This window comes from Phocoena sinus, chromosome 17 (genome assembly GCF_008692025.1).
Source record: "Phocoena sinus isolate mPhoSin1 chromosome 17, mPhoSin1.pri, whole genome shotgun sequence".
NCBI lineage: Eukaryota > Metazoa > Chordata > Mammalia > Artiodactyla > Phocoenidae > Phocoena > Phocoena sinus.
The window spans coordinates 46,128,832-46,149,951 of NC_045779.1; positions in this window are offsets into that span (position 1 = coordinate 46,128,832).

A 21,120-nucleotide genomic window follows, 5' to 3' on the forward strand; every position below is an offset into this window, starting at 1 on the left:
TGGAGGGGAGGGTGGTGATAACGCGGCTTAAAGCAAACTGGAGATTTTATCTCCTGTGGACAGGCTGAACACGGGGCAGAAACCACTGCCCCTCCCTCGAGCTTTCTCACCGCTCTGTGTAACTGAAAGGCTCATGGAAGTGTCCTTTCTTTCCCAATAATCACAAAATGAGTATAGACAAGGAATTAGCTAGGGAATTCCCTGAAGGTCCAGTGGTTAGTACTGGGCGCTTTCACTGCCATGGCCAGGGTTCAACCCCTCCTTGGAGAACTAAGACCCCAAAAGCTGTGCGGCACAGCCAAAAAAAAAAAAAAAGAAAGAAAGAAAGGAAAAAAAGGCAATTAACTATTTTAGAAATAGGCCCAGGCTGGCCAACAACAGTAGTAGTAATAACAATACAATCAACCAGGGCCAGAGATGCCCATCGACAGAGGGAAAGAGGACTCATTGGCCCCCTGTCACTGCCGCTCCTGAATCTGCTGGCGGGGCGCCAGCTCAACAGCTCAGGCAGCTCTTCCTGTCTCCCCTCCATCCCCTGCCCCGGCTTCTGTCTGCATCGGTGTCCCTCCCTGCAGGCTTCCTTCCGCCTGGGCTGTCCCATCCTGTTGATGTGAGCCTGAGGGTACTGGAGCAGCTGGCCCTGGGCACCTGCTGCAGCAAAGCAAGCTCCTGTCTGTGCCCAGCCGGCAAGCCAGCCTTCCTTCCTGTCAGGGAGCTGCCATCCTCAGAGGCCACAGTCGGCCCTCCAGGTCTGAACTGAATGTGGGCCCTGCTGGCATGGTGCCCCAGCACGCCAAGAAGCAGGGAGCATTTATGGCTTGTGGGAGTGATTCAAAACAGGAAAGAAAAGAGAAAAGGGGTAGGAGGAACAGTGTGGTGGTGGCACAATTCCTAGAGATTCAGAGAAAGATGTTACCCAGGCATCTCAGACCCAAAGTAACCAAAACTAAAGTCCTTGTTTTTACTTCTTCCCGTATGGGCTTCTCGTCTCCCATCCAGCCTTCACCATCTCCCCTAAAGCGCTGGATCCAGTTGGTCCCCAGGTCTGAGCAGTTTTGCCTCAGAAATGTCTCTCTTCCCTCACTTTCCATTTGTACTCCTCAACTGTCACTCTAGGTCAGTCTGTCATCAATTCTTGCTTGGGTTAAACAATTTACACTCTCTCCACCCAACCCCCCACCCCAGCCCAGCTGGCACCCCAGTGGCAAACTCTCCACACTGAAACCAGAGTGGGTTTTTTGAAAGTCATGATCCAATCCCTACATAAGAAATGATCCTTTGCTCCTGTTGCCTAGGAGATAAACCTCATCTCCCACCCAAATATACCCTTGCCTATGGCTACATCCTCATTCAATAAACATTGTGTTGCTCGTTTATCCACTCCATTCAACAAACATTTGTTGAGCACCTACTGTGTGTTGTAGGCACTGGGACAACAGCAATGAATAAGACAGGCCAGGTCCCTGCTCTCAGAAGGCTTGAACGGCAAGACAAAGACAAGTAGACTATATGTATAAATGAAAGCTCCTTCAAGATGGTAGCCATGTCATAATCATCTTTGTGGTCCAGTGCAGACATTTTAGGCAGTCAAGACTCTTTAATGGAGGAAATAAAATTGTAGGTTGTCTGTGAAGATTCACTGAGGTTATAGACAGAATGTGGACAAGTGCCTAGGCAGAAGTATGGTTCCTTCTAAGCCTTTCCCTTAGCTTACATCATTACAGGACCAGGCACGGAAAACTGTCATCTTAAAAATGAGTAAAAAAAGTCGTAGGCAATAGTAAGCATTACTTCAATAAAGTGCTGACCCCCTCCTGCTAATGGTGCTGGTTTCTCCTTCAATCAGAACAGTGAAGGAAGGGGAAGGGGGGGGCGGGGGGGGTGACATGTAAAGATTCCTCAGTTCAGTTATATGGATATTAAAACACATTGTACCCACCAGCCATCTTCTCTTTGCTCCTTACAGCCAGTGGATATTATCACCATTCATTCATTCATTCATTGCCCCACCATATGCCAGGCACTAGCTGAACACTAAGGAACAACCATAAAAAAAGACACAGCTCTTGTGTTTCAGGAGCTTCCAGTACAGTGGAAGAAGTAACTAAGTGAGCCAGCCATTACTGTGGTGTGGTAAATGCTAAGAAAAGAGTATGCACAGTGTCCTAGGTAGGCGAGGAAGGAAGGGGTAAGGGAAGGTTCCTCTGGTTGACTTCTAAGCTGGAGGAGAGGAGAGGTGGAGGTGAAGAGTAGAGAGAGTGGTGGGGATTCAGGATGCTCTGAACTGTCTGGATTACAAATTTGAGAGTTAGGATGAGGCACTTAGGATATTAAGGGAAGCAGCCCCAAACATAAAGGGCCTTTGTGTGCCCTGCTAAGAAATGTAGATGTGGGACTTTTATCTTGGGGACAGGGGGGACCTACTGACAGGTTTTAGCAATGATAGTATAGAAAATTCATTCTGGCCCAGTTTGATAATGGACCACAGAGGCTAGGGTCTAACACCAGTGAGAAGGTTTCGTAGTAATGTAAGCAACAAAGATGATGGTAGCTTAAACTATGGAAATGGTGGCAGGCATGGAAAAGCTGGAATAGAGACACCAAGAACCAGGAGGATTTGGTAATTGATTGGATGTGGGCGTGAGGAAGAGGGAGGTGTGGAGGAGGACTGCTGATTTTTGGCTTGATTCACTGGATGAAACAGGACAAAAACAGGACACTATTGCCCAGAAAGGGACTGTAGGGAGGTAGTAAGTTAGGGTGGAGAGGAAGAAAATGCCAAATTTGATTTAGGACATATAAACGTGAGGTTACCTGTGGGACATCCAAATAGAGATGTCCAGGAGGCAGCTGGAATTTCAGGTCTGGAGCCCAGAAGAGAACGATCTGGGCTGGAGATTAAAATTTGTTGTCATCAGGGTGTAGGTGGCATTGGAAACCAGGGGGTGAATGAAATCCTCTAGGAAGAGTAAGGAATGAGAGGTAAGAGAACTGAGGGTGGTCTTCTGGTGAACTACAAGCACAGGACGGAGACTAAGAGGAAACAGCCACATGGTGAAATACTGGCAAAGAGTGACACAGTGAGGACTTCTTTCATACATGCAGCACTTAGGATTTCTTGGCCTAATGTGACACAAAGTGGAGATGAAAGGCAAACGGGATGATTCAGAAATTGAAAGGGTCAAACAAATTAGAAAAAATAATTATCCCCTCTGATTGGTGAATATCATTCGTTATTTTCATTATACTAGTTACCATAGTTATTAAGCTCTTTAAAATTTTTTTAAAATATTGATATGTTGAGTAGATTGTTTCTAAAGATGGTCACAAAACCCCTCCCATTCTGCATAATCTTTTCCAATGTGACTTTGCCATTCCTGCATCAAGAGGTGAAGTTTAATTCCCCCAACCCTTGATTCTGGGCTGGCTTTGACCAGTAGGGACCTGGATGGTACTATGGGACTTCATGCCTAGGTTTTAAGAAGGGTTTGAATTTCCTATTTTTACCCTCTTGGAAATCAGCCACTAGGCAGAGGAGCTTAGGCTAGGCTAACTTACTGAATAAAGAGAGAACATTTGAAGGGAGAATGGCCACGTGGAGACCAAGGCATCCCAACCACCAGCCAGGAACAAGACTCCAGATGCCTGACAGGGCGACTGGATGTCCTCCAGCCCCAGTCAAGCAGGTCTAGCTGACACAGCCTGGAGGAGAGATAAGCTCTACTTGAATTTCTGACCCACAGAATCATGAACAATAAATGGAAGAGTAACCCAGGCAGCATTTCCTGCCTCCTCTCCACCCAGTAGCCCCTTACCCCCACTTCTGTCTGCAGGGATATCCCTAGGTTTTGGGGTGGTTTGATATGCCGCAAGGGATAACTGAAATAGTGGCTGTGTGTTTGTTTCAGCTCTGGAGAGACAGCCACCGTTTTCAAAATACTCATTTTATAAGAATACTTTTTTTTTTTTTTCAAAGAATCTAAAATGGCTGGAAGAAGGTTTCAGGAAGGAGAACTAAAAAAACTGATGAATTAGAAAAGGAAGAATAAAAAAAAAAAAAAAAAAGAAAAGGAAGAATAATTGGAGCAAGAAGTAAGTTTTTTTTTTTAACTTGGAGAAGGGGGAAGTATGTAGATCTGGAAGAACCCTACCCCCAGCAGCCCCACTCCCGCTCCCCCCACCCCAGCACTCTACTGAGGCTCGGAAATGGAAATAAACGTGTAATAGGAAGGAAGGGAGTTCACCTTGATCCAGCGCCTGCGATGCACCAGTTGCTGCCTGGTTCACTAGGTATACGGGGGACCTAATTTCACCCATTATATAAAGTCCATGGTTTATTATAACACTTTAGGATTTTTTTGGTAAAGAATTCAATTTTTCCACTCTCCATTCCGCTCTTTTTTATCTCCCCAGGAAGTGTGAAGCTAGTTAACTGGTTAAGTGGTACTGCAAGGTTACAAAATGAAAACAGCCTTATTGCCTTGGGGTTTTTTTTTTAAACAAAATACTATATGCTGATCATAAAAAAATACAAAAAGGAATAAAAAGATGAAAATCTCCTGTAATCCTGCTACCCAGAATTAACCACTATTAACATTTTGATATACATTTTCCACTCTTTTTCTCTGCCCTGCCTTCTCGCTACCCCCCACCCCACCCTATAATAAGGTATGCTACTTTGTAACCTGCTTTTTGTTTATTAACTTAATCTATCACTCTGCACATCAATAATTATAGAGTTCTTACAGCCTATTTAAAAGTATGAGTTTCCATTTTCTCTGGAGAGTCTTAGTTACAACCTTTTTCCTATTGAGACTTCAGAATCCTGCAAATCTTGTCTAGTATCATGGGTATGAAAGGAGGGATGTTCCTTCACAGAGTCATCACAGCGTCTAAGCTGAGGCACTGGCGCAGTCGTTTTGCACTAGAAACTCTCGTCTGAAGTGCCCGGTGCAGAACCTCCACATGTGGTACCCTACGACCAAGTGAAACTAGACTAAGCACAAAGGAAGAAAAAAGTCTGGTTTCTGGTTTGGATGCGCTCAGATGACCACGGTCTCCTGGCTCACTGACAACCCACAGGAGCCATGTGGCTGACAGGGTCTTGGTGCTCCAGCCGGGTGTCAGGCCAGTGCCTCTGAGGTGGGAGAGCTGAGTTCAGGACATTGGTCCACCAGAGACCTCCCGGCTCCACGTGATATCAAATAGCGAAAGCTCTCCCATAGATCTCCATCTCAACGCTAAGACCCAGCTCCACTTAACGACCAGCAAGCTACAGTGCTGGACACCCTATGCCAAACAACTAGCAAGACAGGAACACAATGCCACCCATTAGCAGCGAGGCTGCCTAAAATCATAATAACGTCACAGACACCCCAAACCACACCACCGGACATGGTACTGCCCACCAGAAAGACAAGATCCAGCCTCATCCTCCAGAATACAGGCACCAGTCCCCCTCCACCAGGAAGCCTACACAACCCACTGAACCAAACTTAGCCACTGGGGGCAGACACCAAAAACAACAGGAACTATAAACCTGTAGCCTACAAAAAGGAGACCCCAAACACAGTAAGTTAAGGAAAATGAGAAGACATAGAAACACACAGCAGATGAAGGAGCAAGTTAAAAACCTACCAGACCAAACAAATGAAGAGAAAATAGGCAGTCTACCTGAAAAAGAATTCACAGTAATGATAGTAAAGATGATCCAAAATCTTGGAAATAGAATGGAGAAAATACAAGAAGTGTTTAACAAGGACCTAGAAGAAATAAAGAGCAAACAGTGATGAACAACACAATAAATGAAACTAAAAATTCTCTAGAAATAATCAATAGTAGAATAACTGAGGCAGAAGAACGGATATGTGACCTGGAAGATAAAATAGTGGAAATAACTACTGCAGAGCAGAAAAAAGAAAAAAGAATGAAAAGAATTGAGGACAGTCTCAGAGACCTCTGGGACATTAAACACACCAACTCTCGAATTATAGGGGTCCCAGAAGAAGAAGAGAAAAATAAAGGGACTGAGAAAATATTTGAAGAGATTATAGTTGAACACTTCCCTAATATGGGAAAGGAAATAGTCAGTCAAGTCCAGGAAGCACAGAGAGTCCCATACCGGATAAATCCACGGAGAAACACTCCAAGACACATATTAATCAAACTATCAAAAATTAAATACAAAGAAAACATATTAAAAGCAGCAAGGGAAAAACAAAAAATAACATACAAGGGAATCCCCATATGGTTAACAGTTGATCTTTCAGCAGAAACTCTGCAAGCCAGAAGGGAGTGGCAAGACATATTTAAAGCGATGAAAGGGAAAAACCTACAACCAAGATTACTCTACCCAGCTAGGATCTCATTCAGATTCGATGGAGAAATTAAAACCTTTACGGACAAGCAAAAGCTAAGAGAATTCAGCACCACCAAACCAGCTTTACAACAAATGCTAAAGGAACTTCTCTAGGCAGGAAACACAGAGAAGGAAAAGACCTACAACAACAAACCCAAAACAATTAAGAAAATGGTAATAGGAACATACATATTGATAACCACCTTAAATGGAAATAGATTAAATGCTTCAACCAAAAGACACAGACTGGCTGAATGGATACAAAAACAAGACTCATATATATGCTGTCCACAATAGACCCACTTCAGACCTAGGGACACATACAGACTGAAAGTAAGGGGATGGAAAAAGATATTCCATGCAAATGGAAATCTGAAGAAAGCTGGAGTAGCAATATTCATATCAGACAAAATAGACTTTTAAACAAAGACTATTACAAGACACAAAGAAGGATACTACATAATGCTCAAGGGATCAATCCAAGAAGAAGATATAACAATTGTAAATATTTATGCACCCAACAGAGGAGCACCTCAATACATAAGGCAAATACTAACAGCCATAAGAGGGGAAATCGACAGTAACACAACCATAGTATAGGGGACTTTAACACCCTACTTTCACCAATGGACAGATCATCCAAAATGAAAATAAATAAGGAAACACAAGCTTTAAATGACACATTAAACAAGATGGACTTAATTGATATTTATAGGACATTCCATCCAAAAACAACAGAATACGCTTTCTTCTCAAGTGCTCATGGAACATTCTCCAGGACAGATCATATCTTGGGTCACAAATCAAGCCTTGGTAAATTTAAGAAAATTGAAATCGTATCAGGTATCTTTTCTGACCACAATGCTATGAGACTGGATACCAATTACAGGAAAAAATCTGTAAAAAATACAAACACATGGAGGCTAAACAATACACTACTTAATAACCAAGAGATGACTGAAGAAATCAAAGAGGAAATCAAAAAATACCTAGAAATAAATGACAGTGAAAACAGGACAACCCAAAACCTACGGGACACAGCAAAAGCAGTTCTAAGAGGGAAGTTTATAGCTATACAATCCTACCTCAAGAAACAAGAAACAACTCAAATAAATAACCTAACCTTACACCTAAATCAATTAGAGAAAGAACAAAAAAACCCCAAAGTTAGCAGCAGGGAAGAAAACATAAAGATCAGAACAGAAATAAATGAAAAAGAAATGAAGGAAACAATAGCAAAGATCAATAAAACTAAAAGCTGGTTCTTCGAGAAGATAAACAAAATTGATAAACCATTACCCAGACTCATCAAGAAAAAAAGGGGGAAGACTTGAATCAATAGAATTAGAAATGAAAAAGGAGAAGTAACAACAGACACTGCAGAAATACAAGGGATATTGAGAGATTACTACAAGCAACTATATGCCAATAAAATGGACAACCTGGAAGAAATGGACAATTTCTTAGAAAAGCACAGCTTTCTGAGAGTGAACCAAGAAGAAATAGAAAATATAAACAGAACAATCACAAGCACTGAAACTGAGACTGTGATTAAAAATCTTCCAACAAACAAAAGCCCAGGACCAGATGGCTTCACAGGTGAATTCTATCAAACATTTAGAGAAGAGCTAACACCTATCCTTCTCAAACTCTTCCAAAATATAGCAGAGGGAGGAACACTCCCAAACTCATTCTACGAGGCCACCATCACCCTGATACCAAAACCAGACAAAGATGTCACAAAGACAGAAAACTACAGGCCAATATCACTGATGAACATAGATGCAAAAATCCTCAACAAAATACTAGCAAACAGAATCCAACAGCACATTAGAAGGATCATACACCATGATCAAGTGGGGTTTATCCCAGGAATGCAAGGATTCTTCAATATATGCCAATCAATCAATGTGATACACCATATTAACAGATTGAAGGATAAAAGCCATATGGTCATCTTGCTCAATAGATGCAGAAAAAGCTTTCAACAAAATTCAACGCCCATTTATGATAACCACCCCCCACAGAAAGTAGGCAAAGAGGTAACTTACTTCAACATAATAAAGGCCATATATGACAAACCCACAGCCAACATCGTTCTCAATGGTGAAAAACTGAAACCATTTCCACTAAGATCAGGAACAATACAAGGTTGCCCACTCGCACCACTATTATTCAACATACTTTTGGAAGTTTTAGCCACAGCAATCAGAGAAGAAAAAGAAAATAAAAGGAATCCAAACTGGAAAAGAAGAAGTAAAGCTGTCACTGTTTGCAGATGACATGATACTATACATAGAGAAACCTAAAGACTTTACCAGAAAACTACTAGAGCTAATCAATGAATTTGGTAAAGTAGCAGGATACAAAATTAATGCACAGAAATCTCTTGCATTCCTATACACTAATGATGAAAAATCTGAAAGAGAAATTAAGGAAACACTCCCATTTACCACTGCAACAAAAAGAATAAAATATCTAGGAATAAACCTACCTAAGGAGACAAAAGACCTGTATGCAGAAAACTATAAGACACTGACGAAAAACATTAAAGATGATACAAACAGATGGAGAGATATATCATGTTCTTGGATTGGAAAAATCAACATTGTGAAAATGACTCTACTACCCAAAGCAATCTACAGATTCAGTGCAATGCCTATCAAACTACCACTGGCATTTTTCACAGAACTAGAACAAAAAATTTCACAATTTGTATGGAAACATAAAAGACCCCGAATAGCCAAAGCAATCTTGAGAAAGACAAACGGAACTGGAGGAATCAGGCTCCCTGACTTCAGACTACACTACAAAGCTAGAGTAATCAAGACAGTATGGTACTGGCACAAAGACAGAAATATAGATCAATGGAACAGGATAGAAAGCCCAGAGATAAACCCACACACATATGGTCACCTTATCTTTGATAAAGAAGGCAAGAATATACAGTGGGGAAAAAACAGCCTCTTCAAGAAGTGGTGCTGGGAAAACTGGACAGGTACATGTAAAAGTATGAGATTAGAACACCCCCTAACACCATACACAAAAATAAGCTCAAAATGGATTAAAGACCTAAATGTAAGGCCAGAAACTATCAAACTCTTAGAGCTAAACATAGGCAGAACACTCTATGACATAAATCACAGCAAGATCCTTTGTGACCCACCTCCTAGAGAAATGGAAATAAAAACAAAAATAAACAAATGGGACCTAATGAAACTTCAAAGCTTTTGCACAGCAAAGGAAACCATAAACAAGACCAAAAGACAACCCTCAGAATGGGAGAAAATATTTGCAAATGAAGCAACTGACAAAGGATTAATCTCCAAACTTTACAAGCAGCTCATGCAGCTCAATATTAAACAACCCAATCCAAAAATGGGGAGAAGACCTAAATAGACATTTCTCCAAAGAAGATATACAGATTGCCAAGGACACATGAAAGAATGCTCAACATCATTAATCATTAGAGAAATGCAAATCAAAACTACAATGAGATATCATCTCACACCGGTCAGAATGGCCATCATGAAAAAAATCTAGAAACAATAAATGCTGGAGAGGGTGTGGAGAAAAGGGAACACTTTGCACTGCTGGTGGGAATGTAAATTGATACAGCCACTATGGAGAACAGTATGGAGGTTCCTTAAAAAACTACAAATAGAACTACCATACAACCCAGCAATCCCACTACTGGGCATATACCCTGAGAAAACCATAATTCAAAAAGAGTCATGTACCAAAATGTTCATTGCAGCTCTATTTACAATAGCCAGGAGATGGAAGCAACCTAAGTGTCCATCATCGGATTAATGGATAAAGAAGATGTGGCACTTATATACAATGGAATATTACTGAGCCATAAAAAGAAACGAAATTGAGTTATTTGTAATGAGGTGGATGGACCTAGAGTCTGTCATACAGAGTGACGTAAGTCAGAAAGAGAAAAACAAATACCGTATGCTAACATATATATGGAATCTAAGAAAGAAAAAAAAAAAGGTCATGAAGAACCTCGGGGTAAGATGGGAATAAAGACACAGATCTACTAGAAAATGGACTTGAGGATGTGGGGAGGGGGAAGGGTAAGCTGTGACAAAGTGAGAGAGTGGCATGGACATATATACACTACCAAATGTAAATAGATAGCTAGTGGGAAGCAGCCGCATAGCACAGGGAGATCAGCTTGGTGCTTTGTGACCACCTAGAGGGCTGGGATAGGGAGGGTGGGAGGCAGGGAGACGCAAGAGGGAAGAGATACGGGAACATGTGTATATGTATAACTGATTCACTTTGTTATAAAGCAGAAACTAACACACCATTGTAAGCAATTATACTCCAATAAAGATGTTAAAAAAAAACCAAACAGTATGGTACTGGCACAAAAACAGAAATATAGATCAATGGAATAGGATAGAAAGCCCAGAGATAAACCCACGCACATATGGTCACCTTATTTTTGACAAAGGAGGCAAGAATATACAATGGAGAAAAGACAGCCTTTTCAATAAGTGGTGCTGGGAAAACTGAACAGCTACATGTAAAAGAATGAAATTAGAACACTCCCTAACACCATACACAAAAATAAACTCAAAATGGATTAGAGACCTAAATGTAAGACTGGACACTATAAAACTCTTAGAGGAAAACATAGCAGAACACTATGACACAAATCACAGCAAGATCCTTTGTGACCCACCTCCTAGAGGAATGGAAATAAAAACAAAAATAAACAAATGGGACCTAATGAATCTTAAAAGCTTTTGCAAAGCAAAGGAAACCATAAACAAATGAAAAGACAACCCTCAGAATGGGAGAAAATATTTGCAAATGAAGGAACTGACAAAGGATTAATCTCCAAACTTTACAAGCAGCTCATGCAGCTCAATATTAAACAACCCAATCCAAAAATGGCCAAAGACCTAAATAGACATTTCTCCAAAGAAGATATACAGATTGCCAACAAACACATGAAAAAATGCTCAACATCATTAATCATTAGAGAAATGCAAATCAAAACTTCAGTGAGGTATCACCTCACACCAGTCAGAATGGCCATCATCAAAAAATCTACAAACAATAAATGCTGGAGGACTTCCCCGGTGGCGCACTGGTTAAGAATCCGCCTGCCAATGCAGGGGACACGGGTTCAAGTCCTAGTCCGGGAAGATCCCACATGCCGTGGAGCAACTAAGCCCGTGCACCACAACTACTGAGCCTGAGCTCTAGAGCCCATGAGCCACAACTACTGAGACCACGCTCCACAACTACTGAAGCCCACGTGCCCAGAACCTGTGCTCTGCAACGAGAAGCCACTGCAATGAGAAGCCTGCACACCGCAAAGAAGAGTAGCCCCTACTCCCCACAACTAGAGAAAGCCTGTGCACAGCAACGAAGGCTCAACACTGCCAAAAACAAACAAACAAATAAATATAAAAATTAAAAAGAATAATAAATTCTGGAGAGGGTGTGGAGAAAAGGGAACCCTCTTGTACTGTTGGTGGGAATGTAAATTGATACTATAGAGAACAGTATGCAGGCTCCTTAAAAAACTAAAAATAGAACTACCATATGACCCAACAATCCCACTACTGGGCATATAACCTGAGAAAACCAAAATTCAAAAAGAGTCATATACCACAATGTTCACTGCAGCTCTATTTACAATAGCCAGGACATGGAAGCAACCTAAATGTCCATTGACAGATGAATGGATAAAGAAGATGTGGCACATATATACAATGGAATATTACTCAGCCATAAAAAGAAATGGAATAGAGTTATTTGTAGTGAGGTGGATGGACCTAGAGTCTGTCATACAGAGTGAAAAGAGAAAAACAAGTACCGTATGCTAACACATATATATGGAATCTAAGAAAAAAAAAAGGTCATGAAGAACATAGGGGTAAGATGGGAATAAAGACACAGACCTACTAGAGAATGGACTTGAGGATATGGGGAGGGGGAAGGGAAAGCCGTGACAAAGTGAGAGAGTGGCATGGACATATATACACTACCAAACGTAAAACAGATAGCTAGTGGGAAGCAGCCGCATAGCACAGGGAGATCAGCTTGGTGCTTTGTGACCACCTAGAGGGCTGGGATAGGGAGGGTGGGAGGCAGGGAGACGCAAGGGGGAGGAGATATGGGAACATGTGTATATGTATAACTGATTCACTTTGTTATAAAGCAGAAACTAACACACCATTGTAAAGCAATTATACTCCAATAAAGATGTTTTAAAAAATTAAAAAATTTTAAAAATTAAAAAAAATGGTTCTGAAGAACCTAGGGGCAGGACAGGAATAAAGACACAGACGTAGAGAATGGACTTGAGGACACGGGGAGGAGGAAGGGTAAACTGGGACGAAGTGAGAGAGTGGCATGGACATATACACACTACCAAATGTAAAAGAGATAGCTAGTGGGAAGTAGCCACATAGCACAGGGAGATCAGCTCAGTGATTTGTGACCACCTAGAGGGGTGGGATAGGGAGGGTGTGAGGCAGACACAAGAGGGAGGGGGTTTGGGGATATATGTATACATATAGCTGATTCACTTTGTCATAAGCAGAAACTAACACACCATTGTAAAGCAATTATACTCCAATAACAATGCAAAAAATAAAAAGAAGGGATGTTCCTTTTCAAAGGCTGAACATCTTCCAGCTTCTTTGTGGATTATAATCGAGATTATAACACACACCTGCAGCAGGGTAAATAACAGAAAAAGCTATGGTTAATGGTCTCTGTCCAGCATGTGGCACCAGCAATTTTTTCTTTCTCTCTCTCTTTTTTTTTTTTTTTTTTTTTGCGGTACGCGGGCCTCTCACCGCTGTGGCCTCTCCCGTTGCGGAGCACAGGCTCCGGACGCGCAGTCTCAGCGGCCATGGCTCACAGGCCCACCCGCTCCACGGCATGTGGGATCTTCCCGGACCAGGGCACGAACCCGTGTCCCCTGCATCGGCAGGCGGACCCTCAACCACTGCACCACCAGGGAAGCCCCATGCACCAGCAATTTTAATTGAAATCTTCTGAATGTTGAGAAGATCTTCTAGAAGAAGGGCAAGGGTCATAAATGTTCTCCCTTGGGGTTCTTCAACCTCCAATCCCACCAAGCCTGACTGCAATGGTGTGAAGTCTTCTCAGAAAATCCTTCATTTCACCCCTGAAGACAAGCACATAAGCCTTTTTGGTTTTAAGTGCTATGTTACTACCGATAACAGATATAAAACAAATATAGGGATGACCTAACTGACCAAAAACAGACTGGAAGATGTGATAAAACTTCCAGAATCTGACATGGTCCTTCTACAGTTTAATGAAGCCTATGAGCTCCTTCTCAGAATAATGTTTTGAAGCTCATAAAATGCAATTTGTCAGATACAAAGGAAACCATTATACTGATATAGTTATCAAAATATTTAAAAAATTGTAATTTAGAAATATAGTGCACGTTCATGAACACATTCAAAAACAAGATCTAGTGTGGGTCTAATAACTTAAGTAATATTGAAGTTGTGATGAACATAAACATGATTTTGAAATGTGCAATAGTTGCAACTCGGTATAGAAATACCTGTGATTTCTATTAGTGACAAAATCACAGGTCCTGCTGATGCTACTGTGGTTTGTTTTCTATATGTAGTTGCGTTTAAGAAAATGCTAAGGTTGAAGACTCCTGAACTCTATTCACAAATGTCTTGGGGGCCTGAGGAACCCCAGATTAAGCACCCCTGCTTAACCTGCTTTTAAGAAGGAAAAATGGACCCTGGTACTCTTCAATCAAGGGAGGGACCCACTAGTATCTCCACCCACCTCACACTCAGTGAAGATCTGACTGCCCCTCTTAACTAAGTTGCAGTGAAGCAGGAGGATTGAGTCTGAATAGCAGTGAATGCAATTTGCATCCCAGAGGACCACCAGACTGGACAGCCTCACCACCAATCCATTTTTGTTTGGCTCTGAAATGAGCTCTTCCTGGGTGTCTTTCTTTTGGAATGAAGAAACGTGGGGCCTGGGGAGAAGGGGATGTAAGTAAAGCACGACCTTGAGAGGCAGTTGCAGAGTCTGAAAATCTGGCTGCATTGGCTCTTCTGGGTATTCTTGGAATTGTCACTTTAACCTGCCCAGCCTCGGTTTTCTCACCTGTAACATGGGAGTTAAATAACTGATACCCAAAGAAATCAGGGTGTTGGGAAGAGTGGAAATATGACAGTCTATGTAAAAAATGTTTGGCAAAGACTGAAGCAGTGCTTGTCAAACTCTAATGTGCATAGAATCCCTTGGCGACCTTGCTAAAGGCAGATTCTGATTCTGCAGGTCTGGGGTGGGCACCAAGATTGTGCATTTCTAACAAGCAGCATCCCAGGTGTTACCTAAGCTGTTGGTCTGAGGACCACACTTTGAGTAGCAAGTACTCTACGAATGTTCCTTGTTATCACTTAGTGTCACTTTAATATTCCATCTAATTCTCTCACACAAGGAGGATGACAGCTGAAGATAGGGAGGGAGGCACAGCTCATCAAGTGAGGCCTGGCTTCTGCTCAGCAAGATACTCTGGTCTTGCAGCCCCACCTCCCCTCCCTGCCTTCCACTACCAGCCATAGTGAACAATGGCCATAACCAAGTCAAATCATGTTTCAGGCCAGATCAGCACAAACTAACCAATCATGGGAGTGGGAACAAACACCGAATGGGATATTTGTGCAAAGAAAGAAGTATATGTAGAAAACGTTTTGCACTTGTAATGCTAAACACCTCCCAAACGTCCCAGAGAATACAGTTGCATCTTTTGGTTTTGCAAGTCAGATCATTCATCCCTGCACAATGCTTCTAAAGCATCCCCTTTCTCGTGGTACTCACAGGTGCAGAGCTTTAGATAGCTCCCTATGACCTATTGTATCTACTCTAAGCTTCTGTCTTAGAATGCCTAAGAATGACCAATATCAGAAGGGTGATAACGGTGCAGCTGAGAATGTGGAAGATGGAACACTAGGGCACTGTTGGAGGGAGTGTCAACTGGTACCATCATTCAGAAGAGCAATCTGGCAGCTGTTGAGATTAAGCATGCACATGCCCTATGACCTGTGGAAAAAATCTGGAATATACTCCAAGGAAATTCCCCCACGGGTCCATAAGGATGTTCATCATGGGACTTCTTGGGGTAGCTGGATGTTGGAGATAGCCTAGGTGCTTATCATTAGAGAAAGGGATTATTAGTAAATCTGGCAGATGTACACTTAAAAACTAAATAGCAGTTAAGAAATGTCAACCAGATGTACATAGCAACACTGATGGATCTTAGAAACCTAGTGCTGAGGGGAAAACAGGAAACAGAACAGGATTTATAGCACATTATCATTTCTGTAAAGACACATTCACATAAAAGTAATATGCCTTTTGAAGAAGGTATGCATGCACATCTAAAGATATAGTAAACACGAGAGTAGGTACAATGGGGGCAAAGGGAATATAATTAGGGTTTGGAGGTAAAAAGTAAAAGTAAAGTAAGAGAACCTTACATGGATTAATGATGAAGTGCTTAAAAAACTGAATTTTTAATTCAAATTTCTTCACCTGGGGTGAAAAAAAGATAAAAGCAAAACAACCCTCCTAAAATTTTCCTCTATAACAGCCTTCACAATCCAGTCCTACGTGACCTATCCCACATGTAACTCCCTCTATAACAGCCTTCACAATCCAGTCCTATGTGACCTATCCCACATGTAACTCCCCATTTCGGGTGCCATCTTCCTCACTGTTGCCTCACCACAGATCATGGACTTTCTCTCTTTGACATCTTTTTGGCTGCAGTCAGAGTCTTCTCATCTTGGTTTCTTGCTACACTCACTTTCAATAGGTCCCTAGCAGACAGAACCTGGGCTCCAAGGTAATGTGGATATCATTGTCCAAAGGTGCATCAGAATATGTTAGATCAGGGGTTTGCTTCCCCAGCTTTGGTGACACTACTGATTTGATAGAGAATCTAAGGAAGTCACGTAATTGTGCATCTCTCTCCTGTAGGACAACCCAGGATGGTCATCTTTAATTCAAGTATTTCTGTTCTTCACTAGACTGTGAGGTCGTAGAGTATGGGAACCTTATTTGCCTATGTCCACTGCCCAGAATTAATCACATAAGAAGCCCCTCTCTAATAATGTTTTAGAAATGGATTCCCCAGCCCCCTAAGCCAAACGGTGGAGCAACCTGGCCTCTAACTATTTTATATCTAATTCAAAACTTTAACTGGTAGTAGTTTCAAAGTGCCTTGTGTTATGGTCCTAGAATATGCCACAAAATTAATACATGATAACAAGGAGAGAGTTGCTCCAGTTCTTGTGTCCAAAGGTATAAAGTACCATCTCTATTTTCCTTCCCTTCAAGAAACAGTGTAATGTATGTCCCAGAAATGATTGGATAAAACTAAAAAGAGAGTTTGGACATAGTTAAAGTGAACTCTTGGGTTCCCATGGTTTGAAAAGGAAAGCAGAATCATATGAAACACTGGGGTGAAAGCCTTTACAAGAAAGGAGTGGGTATTCATCACTGCAGCCTCGTATCCTTCAGAAAGATGGAAGCTACCTTCTGTGCAGCCAGATCTGGCATACACATGACCAGAAGGGTCAGGTATTTGCCGGGTTGGTTGTTTATGGGAAAGCCAGCACTTCCGTTTCCCACGTGGTGAGAACACGAAGCTCCCCTCTGAGGAAGTCTGCAGCATAACACAGCATCAGGGGAATCCTCCAGCCTTAGCGGGGACTACAGCGGCCAGTTCTGATTGGTGCATTCTCCAGGAGGCGGGGGCAGAACTTCTTGCGAGATCTGAGGGCCTGAAGTTGGTGGCCCTGAAGGTGGGGTGGAGAACTTCTGTGTCGTTTTGATCACTGTGGCCACAAGCCCAGCACAAGGGCACGGGCTTCCAGAACAGGTTTTTCTCCTTGTACTGATCACTTTTCTCAAAAGGAAAGAGTAATTTCTAAATTTAATTTTTCACCACTGCCCTTCTAGGACAGGGTCCAACACTCATTGTTACACACCCAACTAAATGCAATGAAAAGACCCTCTCACAGCTGAGGGACAAGCAAGCAGGTAGTGAAATGGATTGGTCCAGGGCCTGGCTTCATGCTCCCATCACCACAGCAGTTGGCAGTTTTCAGCTCCAAGAGACATTTGCTCTCTGCTAGGACTCGGGGTGGTTAGCTTCTGCTGCCTGCTGCTCCCAGAGAGAATTCAAAACCTGAGCATATGGAGAATATTTAAACTTAAATTTGGGTGTATGGCATTGGTTCCCTCGTACATTCGGCTTTGAAATTCACCATCTGTTCAGTATAAGAAGGCCGGGCGGACTAGGTGCCCGCTGTTCTGTGGTTTCATACACCTTCTTAATCACCCCCACACTGTCCCCAGCCCTCCCATCCTCTTCTGCCCATTGGAGGTCACACAGCCTCACCTTTTCAGGCAGTGGGCTTTAATAATTGTTGGGATATGGCAACACTAGGATTAACTGTGAGGAAAAAGTAGAAGGATAGGAAGAAAGACTGTAGTGGAAAGTGATATAGGTCCCTTTGTAAGAGCAAAAATTAGGAAAGATCAGTGAATCTCTTGCATGCTAGAATCACCTGGGGAGCTCTTCAAAATGCCCAGTTCAGCTGCCCCCAGGACCAATTAAGTCAGCAACTCTGGAGGTGGGACTGAGACATCAGTAGGATCAGGGAGTATCAGTTTTTGTAGATCCTCAGGTGATTCCAGGAGACTTGGGTCATGGTTCCAATCAAGCCACTAATCTCCTGTTGTCTAGGGAAAATCACTTATCCACTTTCTCCTCAGTTTTCTTACCTATTAAATGGGAGGACTGCCTCCAAATGTATTTGACCAAAAGCAACACAAGTTTGACCCCCAGGGATCATTTTCTAGAATGTTTTTCTAGCTCTGAAATTCTAAGAATGCATTCAAATGGCAATCAGAAGTCATGGTGAGGGCTTCCCTGGTGGCGTAGTGGTTGAGAGTCCGCCTGCCGATGCAGGGGACACGGGTTCGTGTCCCGGTCCCAGAAGATCCCACATGCCGCAGAGCGGCTGGGCCCGTGAGCCATGGCCGCTGAGCCTGCACGTCCGGAGACTGCACTCCGCAACGGGAGAGGCCACAACAGTGAGAGGCCCGTGTACCGAAAAAAAAAACAAAAGTCACGGTGAGGTTTGAACTCTGAAGTGTCTTAAAGTATCTGATCTGAATGTTGCTGTCTACTTCAAACTCATCGCACAAACTCTTCCAGCAAAATTCTGGTAAAAGAACCCGGGTTACTTTTTAGGGCCTCCTCTAGTAAAGGAAATGTCATTCTGCTTCTATTTCACAAGACTTTGAAGAAAGGACCGTGGATCTGTTTGTCTCGCATTGCTACTTAGCTAGAGAATGAGGCAACAGTTGAGAAAGGTCACTGGTGCTTGCTCACACTCCCTCTCTTTCTCTTCCCACATCTGAGGATAATTGCTACCAGGCAAGAGCATTTAATATGAATTCACTTAGAGAATCACAGTTTTGTAATCAGTGGGGGGAAAAGTTTGATTGGAACTTCATATTGAAAAATGAAACTAAATGATATTAAAATATGTTTTCTTAGGTTTAATAAGTCTAGGTTATCACTGCAAATGTGCACTAATTCTCTTTTTTTACAAGCATCATTCTTTTTTTTAATTAATAAATTAATTAATTCGGTAGTGCCGGGTCTTAGTTGCGGCAGGCAGGCTCCTTAGTTGTGGCATGCATGTGGGATCTAGTTCCCTGACCAGGGATCGAACCCCGGGCCCCCTGCATTGGGAGTGCGGAGTCTTAACCACTGCGCCACCAGGGAAGTCCCAAACATGCACTCATTCTTAGAGAATGAATTATATGTTATTTTTCTCAGCATACATTTTCTGACAAAATTATAAATCATAACATCTTTCACTTTACTTGGACTTTTAAAGCCCTATCACAGAAAAAGTAGGGGGTAGTAGTATTACCTGAGAAGTGATGTTTTAGTAGGGACCAATTTTATAACTTTATAAGAATATTTTCACTGCTTAACTCCTAACTTCAAGGAATTAGAGTAATTATAAATATGCATGTAAATACTTATGCCATATGTCTCCATCTATATGCAAAAGAGGTAAATGTACACTGTAAACTGTATGCTAGGTAATGCAAGTTACTGTATTCTGTATTTGAATATGGCATTACAGATAGTTACTATCTCCTGTGATTGGAGAAGTGGGTATATTAACCAAGTTTTAGTTTCTAAACCCCAAAACCTATCTCCTCCTACTCTACCATGGGCAATATACCACAGTCAATTTTTATAGATTCCTAGTTATTTCAGTAGCCATCTAATGACTATGTCCTCAGAAAGATATTGACCAGCTAACTTTTACACATTGTAAATAATCTATTAATAATCTCAAACACTTACTGAGCTAAGGCTCTGTTCCAAGCACATCCCTATATTGTCTCAGTATTTACAGCAGCCCTGTGACCAACGTGAATAACACCATCTCCATTTTGTAAATAAGTTCACATGCATGCTCTATTTTGTTAACTACCCATTGAAATAATGTTTTCTGTAACAAGTCTTCCCATGTGGAAATCCTTTCTCCTTAGTCCTGTCTGAAAAGCATTTCCCTGGCCCTGGACAGGGAGTAACTCTGTGTGTATAACTTTCTAGCCCCAACATTCATCACAGAATCCTAGACCTGAGTTGGATCTCCTTTGACATCAGCTCAAACCCTTCCCAGCATCCTGACAGGTGACCCCTCCACCCCCTGATTCAATGGTTCCAGTGCTCAGCTGCTCACCACCTCCTGGGGCACTTCATTTTTATTTTAACATAATTATAATTGTTCAAAAGTTTTTTCCTCGTACCAAGTGGATACTTCTTCCTACAGCTTCCATCCCACTAATCCCAGTTCTGCCATTGTGGAGTTCCACCCCAACCAAATCTAATTCCTTTTCTGTGTGGATGCCATTCATGTATTTGAAGCCCCTTATCACCTGAACAGTGAAGAGAATCTTCCTGCTGTGTGTTTACACATCTTAATCATTTTTTCGGCAGGCCGTAAACCTTGAACCAGAGCTTTTCCTGGAATTGAGCATCAATTAGTAAAGTAAATCAGGACCAACTAAATAAAGGTTAAACACAGGCCAGTAAATCACTTATAAAATGTTTGCATAATCCTCCAAAACAAAGGGTATTTTTTCCCCCAGACAACTGTGTAAAGGAGGCCTAAACCCACTAACAAGAATGTGATAAAGAAAGGTCACAAGGGGGAATTCCCTGGCGGTCCAGCAGGTTCAATCCTTGGTTGGGGAACTAAGATCCCGCAAACCACAAGGCCAAGGGGGAAAAAAAAAAGGTCACAAGGTTGTTAATCCACCTCCTGGACCTGACCCAGGCATCCTTCCTACCACTGCTTACAGCTTGAGATCCTCCAGGGGCTATGCTTCTGAATTGGTTCATTTTGACAACTGACCTCTTTTTAAAGCAGAGGTTCTCTATGAGATGGCCCTTGCGTTTCAGTAGCCACCTTCTGGCCAACTCCTGCCTTTTAGGAGTATAAGAAGCTGGATGCAGTTGAAGAAACAGCCTCATTTCACCTCCTTGGGCAAAGATGAGGGAGGCAGGTGGACAGTGTTAGAAGGGAGGAGGTAATCTTTCAGTTACCTTGTTTTTTTGTTGTTGTTTTTTTGGCCACACCACATGGCTTGCAGGATCCTAGTTCCCCGACCAG